This window comes from Myotis myotis, unplaced genomic scaffold (genome assembly GCF_014108235.1).
Source record: "Myotis myotis isolate mMyoMyo1 unplaced genomic scaffold, mMyoMyo1.p scaffold_m19_p_9, whole genome shotgun sequence".
NCBI lineage: Eukaryota > Metazoa > Chordata > Mammalia > Chiroptera > Vespertilionidae > Myotis > Myotis myotis.
Genome location: NW_023416401.1, coordinates 55,870,042 through 55,877,604, shown reverse-complemented (window position 1 = coordinate 55,877,604; position 7,563 = coordinate 55,870,042). Strand labels below are relative to the sequence as shown.

Below are 7,563 nucleotides of genomic sequence, written 5' to 3'. Positions count from 1 at the left end.
CTCCAGGACACCCCACTTTCTCTGATATCAGCATCGTCTCTCTAGTCCACTGTCACCAGCCACCCTTCCAAAGCCTTGGCCTGACTGCTCCTCAACACCTCAACTGTCATGGGTCCTAAATCTGAACCAAGTACCATGCCTTGTTCACCGCCTAGTCCTAACTGAACACTTCAAACAACTACCCACGTGCCCCGCCTCAGGAGAGTGAGAACACACCAGGACTAAAAACGAGATCTGGCCCGTGACCCACTTCCTCCAGGCCCAGCCTTGCTGGCACGTGGCTTGATGCTGATTTAAAAGGCAGACAGAGCACGGTGGTCAGGTTTATTAAATGGGTGGTGGAGGAAAGTGATGAGCAGCTACAAATTCAAGAGAGAAATTCTTGGCTACTAAAGTCATTCCGGGCATGGCTGAGGGACACGGGCTGGCCCTCTAAGGGTGCTGCTGTCAAGACGCAGAGCTGGTTGAAGTAGACCCCAAGCTTCCCTCTGATCTCTTGTGCGGAGTGAAGCTGTCCGTGATGCTCTGAGCGGGCAGAGGGGAGAGCTGTGGTGAGGCTTCATGTGGGGACCTGCCTCTCAATTCTCTGCCCCTCTGGTCTCCACAAACACCAAGAGAATCTAAAAGAAAGGAAAGGTGAGTCCAGTGGTTTGGAGCTCGCATCTGCATAAACACAAAACAGCTTATCCTCTAGCTATCGGTTCCCAGCCCTTGGCAGTAACTCACTTTGGTGAGAAATATCAGGAAACCCAGCTCCCAAATCATCCCGAGGGTCACTGGTTCATGGCCGTGGGACTTTCTTCAACAGTCTTGGATCTAAGGCTGGCCTAGGAGGAAGCATATAAGCATTCAGCCTCTAGTGCCATCTTCTCCCCAAGCGACATCACCAAGAGGGCCCCGATCAGCCAGGCCCAAGCTCCCAGTGTATGCACACCAAACTAGGTAGCACCTGAATGGAAAGGGCAATAAAGAAAAACCAACTTAAAATTAAAAGCCCACTTTTTATAGGAAATGATTTTCTTTCAAGTGGTTCATGATCAGGACAGCTGACCCAGATAAGAGTAACCCTCAAGAGGACAGCTCAGCCCTCTGTCAGGGGCTTTGACACAGGTCCCATGGCATCTTGACCACCATCTTCAGTGGCTCTCACATCGAATTGTCATCAAATAAAAGATAAACCTCCAGCAAGACTTGTTAGATGCCCAGATCTTTGAAGATCAAGACTGCCTGGCCCTGCCCTGGCCAGTGTGGCTCAATTGGCTGAGGATCATCCCATGCACTGAAAGGTCGCTAGTCCAGTGTGTGTGGCAACCAATGGATGTTTCTCTCTCTCTCAAATCAATAAAAACATAAAAAAAAAAGACTGCCAGACCCACTGAAAGCTAAATGAGAAAACATCATCAAAGCCTCAACACATTACATAAGCGAGCTCCAACTCAGTCCACAGGTTGCTGCCCCCACAGGTATGAATTACCAGGTGGGAGTGGTGGTGGTGATAAACTGTCTTTTCAAAATGGTCACCACTGTCCACTAAATCCTTCAACATGACTGAGGAGCCCCAGGCCTGGTAACAAGGCTGTGGGACAGGACAAGCCTCTGATGCAAAAGGGGCAGAGGGCAGGTTTGGAAATCTCATGTTTATTAGATGGCTGCCTGTACCAGGTGGGTTACATGTATTATTCTCACTACCTTCACATCATCATGAGACATATGGCAAAAGACATGGCAAAACTGCATCCCCTCCTCAAAGACGAACGACATGAATGTCAATGGAAGAGCACCTGGGAACTAGACAGGAGTCCTCTGACCAAAAGTGGGGACCGATGAGAAGAATACCTTGACCTCACCTCCAACTCACCTCAGCTAAGACATGCCTTTCAGGGGCACCATGTTGCATTTCCTGAGTCTACAGAGTGAAGGCAGCGCCATAGGTTTCTGCCTCCTACAGAACACACCTGCACGGAACAAAAGGCAGAAGAATGGTTGACTCCATGTCTGGGTGTCCAGTCAGCAATGCACCATTCTAACAAGAACCAGAATGCAAGCCACGGATCGAGTCTACAAATACAGATTCCAAAGATCCACAGGCCTGAAAATGTCTTCTCTAGTAACACCCAGGATCACCCTTTTCAAGAGAAACCACAAAAGCACAGGTTAAATGTCAGCGAAAGGAGAATAAATAGTCAATGTGCTTGACTCTCCTCTGTGACTGACAAGAAAACTCCTCAATCTTCTGGTAGACTGTGACAATACAAACTGATTCGGAATTGATAGAACCCCTCTTTGCCACTATACTTGGCCCCCAACTTTACTTTTTTCCTCCATTAATTTGATATTACCGACGGCTCCTGGAGAAGCAATGTAGTTGTGCTCAAGAGTCAAGGAGCAAAAACACACAAACACCACTGGCTGTCTTGAATAATGTATTATTATGGATTATCCTACACCCCTATAATTTATAAAGCAGAACCCATGAATTATGCATGCCCTTCAGCACTATCTGAATTTACTCCACTGTGAGGTACAAATGTAAACACATGGACTGGTTTCTGGGGAGTGGATCCTTAACTTGAAAAGACAGAGTGAAGCCACAAATCAGAGGGTAACCCAGTCACTATATCACATGAGGTCAGCGAAGAGAATGGCAGGAGGAAACAACTAGTGTGTGAAAGTTCCAAGGTTTGGAAGGGACAGCCGGACCCTTCAAACACGGGGAAAACTCCTTTCAGCAATCCTCTCCCTGCACTACCAATGACCAGGGCACAGCAGCCCACGGTCACTTTCGAATGCAGGAGCAGAAAAGGACAGTCAGGGCGGGAGGCTGGTATCAGGGGCATGGCTGAGACAGGCGAGCGGCCCAGCCGAGCAGAACCCCAACAGCTTCTGCTGCGTCCTGCAAAGACCCTCTGAAATCTCTGCCAGAGCCTAGACCAGGGGTGGGCAAACTTTTTGACTCGAGGGCCACAATGGGTTCTTAGACTGGACCGGAGGGCCGGAACAAAAGCATGGATGGAGTGTTTGTGTGAACTAATATAAATTCAAAGTAAACATCATTACATAAAAGGGTACGGTCTTTTTTTTTTTTTTTTTTTTAGTTTTATTCATTTCAAACGGGCCAGATCCGGCCCTCGGGCCGTAGTTTGCCCACGGCTGGCCTAGACACTACCAGCATAAAAAATTAGAAATGCTTTTCAGCTGGGAAAGATCAGGATCATGTGGTCATGACACCACCATGTACAAAAGTTAAAAACCTTCTCTGCTACCCCAGCTTTGATTTTCAGATGAAGAAGTAGAGAGACTAGGTCACAGCTGGATAGGTTCAGAGGTGGGACCAGAGTCTCTGGCGTCTGAACCTACATGCTTTCCATCACAGCACCTGCTGACACTTCGGCACTTGGAAGGGCGATGCCCCAGGGAGCTCCTTACCCAGGCAGATTCCTAGAGGCCCCTCTCTGTAGGCATGTGAAGGACTGCCCAGAGCAGGGACACAACTGTGAACTCACGGATGCCCCCTCTAACTCCCTTCCCCTTACATTTTCATCCAAGTCCCAGGGAATATGCATGTGACATCACAGATGTAAAACAACAAATTCCAGAAAATGGTCCAAAAAACTTACCTCAGGACCCCATGGTCTAGCGCCCGGCTGATATGGAGACTGACATGAAGAACACTGCCGTCTCCCATGGCACCTCTGCACCCGCAGACCCATCTGCAAGGGACAAGCCATCAATGGGCACTCGTAGCAGGCCCCGGGGCACAGAACACGGCACAGTAGCTGGCAGATTAGAGCACCGACAATGTGGGCTGTTACCATGAGTACCTGAATGGCCACACTGCCGTCGCAGGAACAAGAACAACTTAACTCCAGGAAGGGGTCTGCAGATCGTCTGTGATCATGAGTAACATCCGTGTTATCCTATGTGCCAGCTGTGATCAATTTGTTACTAACAAGTCTATGTTGAAAGGATGCCAAGCCCAAGTTTTAGGGAGGGTGCCATGGCTGACTGGCAGTGACTAGTAGGAATTGGAGGGGTGTGAGGGGGGCGGGGTGGTAATCAGGTAGGGGAAGGTCCCATGTCTACCATCTAGTTTAAGAGTTACTTACATATATATCCTCAACTGTATTGTGTTTGGCCCAGCTCTATTATTGTTCCCCTAACCACCCACAATGGGATGAGCCTCATCCTGTTATTCTGCCTTGTTTTTGTCCAGGTGCTGTATGTCAGCCACTGAGCACAATGCAAAACAAGACTGAGCCACTGCCCTCAAGATCATCGCATGGGGACATGATCAACAAGCCAACACTTCCCAGGTGTGATTAGCACTAAGAGGTGGGACTGGGGATGTGGGAAGGGGTGCATGTGATGGGGAGGGAGGCACAGAAAGGTTCCAGGAGGGGAGCCCTAGGAGGGGAGTGACTATCCCTCATCCATAAACTCGGTGCGGCCGGGCAAAAGGGACTCTTCAAAGAGCCACACAGCACCACGTACCAGGAAGTAACACAAACTAGTGGGAAGACGTGTCCGAAAGCGCCAGGGTTTGGAAGGGACATGGGTGGACCCTCCAAACACGGGGAAATGCTTTCGCAGTCCTCTCCCTGCACTATCAATGACCAGGGCACAGGCAGCCCACGATCACTTTCGAATGCAGGGGCAGAAAAGGCAGTGAGTGAGGCGGGAAGGGAGGCCACTGCCCGCAGCCTGAGAAATGGGTGAAGTGAGAACGGACCAGCAGACAGGTCAATGACCAGATTACAACCTAAGATTACAGAAGCCACGTCTGACTGTCAGGGATTACTTACCTAGTCCCTGCCAGAGCTGAGAATTAAAGGGAAGACTAACAGCAGATATGCTGAGAGTCCTTGAGTTCCGGAAGACGGGGTGTGAGTGGTACCAACACTGAAGATTAGACAGCATCCCCACTCAGGCTCACAGAGCACCGCTGGTCACACATACATCCAGGCTTGGCTCTAAAACGCAGCCCCCTGTCCATTCCAACACACTGTTTCCTCTCCACATCATAGGAGCCTTCACCAGGGGCTCTCAGAAGAGGGCCGGGACCTGCGCCTGCTGGCCCCAGGGGTCAAACCCGGGAACACTGGGGAAGCAGCCTTCGCCTGCACCCTCACCCCCCCACACCTCTGGCCTATTAGCCTTCACAGAACTTGAGCTCTAGAAAACCAGACAGGGCATCACTTACCTGGCATCTCATAATCCAGGATCTCCCTGAGGACATTTCTCATTCATGGGACAGCAGTCACATGACACTCCTGCAGGGGACAAGAACCCAGCATGTGATGGGCCACTTGGCACTGCTTAAATGTCCAGAAAACCATCACGCTCAACAGAGAGCCATTTGGGGAATCCAAGGGTTAGGATATGAATGCAATGACAGCCTGTCTCTCTTGAACCTCAGTCTGCTTCATGCTTGGTCAATGCCACTCACCTAAGGCTGTCCCCTTAGGAAGGGGCAAGAGTGGGTTCTCTGAAGATGAGGAAAACCTTACAACTTTTCCTTGGCCTGCATTACAGGACACAGGCACCCTCACTCACTTCAAGCACAGGCAGAGAAAAGGACAGAGCTGGTGAAACAGAGCTGGCAGACCACAGCTATGGCTCCACAAGCAACCCATGCATTGCCTGAGGCAAGACCCCTCTCATTCTCCCTGAAGGCCTCACAGAAACCAGCTCTGAGCCCACCTGCAACAAACCAGACACCAGGGGCCTGGAGGCCTCTAAAAGGTGGTGGGAGGGCGGAGGTGTGTGAAAGCGCCAGGGTTCGCAAGGGACGGGGTGGGCCCTCCAACACGGGGAAATGCTTTCGCAGTCCTCTCCCTGCACTATCAATGACCAGGGCACCGCAGCCCACGATCACTTTCGAATGCAGGGGCAGAAAAGGCAGAATGTGAGCCAGAATGAGGAGCCCATGTAAACGGCCACGCCCAGGATCCTGAGCTCTATCACCACTCCGTATAGATTCCATCTCCCCTCATCAAAAGGGTCCACAGGACCCGCCCGCTTGGCTCAGTGACTGAGCATCGGCCACTGGAATCCGGGTCACCCACATGCCCAGCGTGCAGGCTCGATCCCCAGAGGGGAGTGTGCAGGAGGCAGCCAATTATCATTGATGTCTCTCTCTCTCTCTCTCTCTCCCCCCCCCTTCCTCTCTGAAATCAATAAAAATGTATTAAAAAAATTTTCGCAGCTAAGGAATGGCTGAGTCAGAATCTGAACCTCTCTGGCCCCCAAACCCAGCCCCGTCTACACCACCAGGCCCCCGGGCACAGAGCTTGGCAAGGCAGCTCCCGGGGCCCAGGTGCACTCCAGGACCACCCGCTCCGCGGGGGGCAGGAAGGCAACAAGCCCGGAGTTCAGGGGCTCAGGGGCAGCCTCACCCTCCGGCCACAGTGCGGGCGCACCAGGCCCTGGAGAGGAAGGGCGCTGGCTGGTGCGGAGCCCCAAAGGCCGGCCGAGGGAGGGCTGTCACGGCCTCCAAGAGCCGGAGCCCCTGGCCTGGGCCGGGAAGAGCAAGGGGGAGGCTTTAGTGCAGAGCGGGGGCCGCACGCCAGGCTCCGGGCCCTGAGCACCCCCGAGTCTAATGCTCGGCCAGCAGGTCGGTGAACGGAGGTCAACACTTCCCTTTAAGGTTATTAAAGGGGAAGAATTACGGTCATAAGAGCACCGTGTAGGCAACAGACGAGTGGCTCCGGGAGATTAAATGCCGGGGCAGAGAAGATCGAGGGCTTTGTCGCCCCTCCGTTCTGGCCGTCGGCGGGCACTGGCCTCCCCCCGGGCGGGTGAGCGCGGGGATCGGGCGCCCGCACCGGCTCCGAGGCGGCGGCGGCAGAGGGCGCGGCACCCTTTTCTCCAGGGCACGAACCCGGAGAGACCCACACCCGGCGGGAGAAACGGGCACCGGAGTGGGAGCCGGGCCCAGACTCGGAGCTGACCTCCGGCCTCAGGTTCCCGATCCTGGAAGGCGTAGACCACGCGCCCATCGCTCTCCGCTGTGGGCTCACCTGGGTGCCGCGACCAACGGCTCGGGACGACGGCGGAGAGGGCCGACACTGCGGGACGGCGTGGATGTCCGCGGATTTCGGGAGCTGGCCTGGGTCGACTGCAGACGTCAGCCACGCGACCAGGACCCTCCTCCGGATGCTCGTCGCCGGCGGAAACGAGACTGGGGCGCGGGCTGCGGCCCAGAGCGGCGCCTCCCGGGACAGAGCCCGCGAAAGCGGTTCTAGCGCCCCCTGGTGGAGCGGAGTTCAAATTCTGACTCTGGAGGGATAATTTCCCAAAGCAGTCTGAAATTAGAGAAATAACATTCTATTTGTTCTGAAGGTGTTCCTTGAAGGTGTCATTAATATGTAGAAACTAGAGGCCCAGGGCACGAATTCATGCACCAGTGGGGTCCCTCGGCCTGGCCTGTGGGATCAGGCCAAAACCAGCTCTCTGACATCCCCTGAGGGGTCCGGATTGCCAGAGGGTGCAGGCCAGGCTGAGGGAACCCCACTGATGCACAATTGAGGCTGGGGAGGGATGCAGGAGGTTGGCCAGTCGGGA

The 7,563-nt window shown here is 53.4% G+C and overlaps 3 non-coding genes across 3 annotated transcripts; all 3 read right to left on the bottom strand.

Moving 5' to 3' along the window:
* Nucleotides 1-2,662: 2,662 nt before the first annotated feature.
* Nucleotides 2,663-2,794, bottom strand: LOC118663864. The gene has a single exon (XR_004970168.1). It is a non-coding gene; the product is annotated as a small nucleolar RNA SNORA71 (small nucleolar RNA).
* A 1,727-nt stretch (nucleotides 2,795-4,521) lies between these two features.
* Nucleotides 4,522-4,653, bottom strand: LOC118663863. Its single transcript, XR_004970167.1, has one exon. It is a non-coding gene; the product is annotated as a small nucleolar RNA SNORA71 (small nucleolar RNA).
* Nucleotides 4,654-5,760: 1,107 nt separating this feature from the next.
* Nucleotides 5,761-5,889, bottom strand: LOC118663866. Its single transcript, XR_004970170.1, has one exon. It is a non-coding gene; the product is annotated as a small nucleolar RNA SNORA71 (small nucleolar RNA).
* Between the last annotated feature and the right edge of the window lie 1,674 nt (nucleotides 5,890-7,563).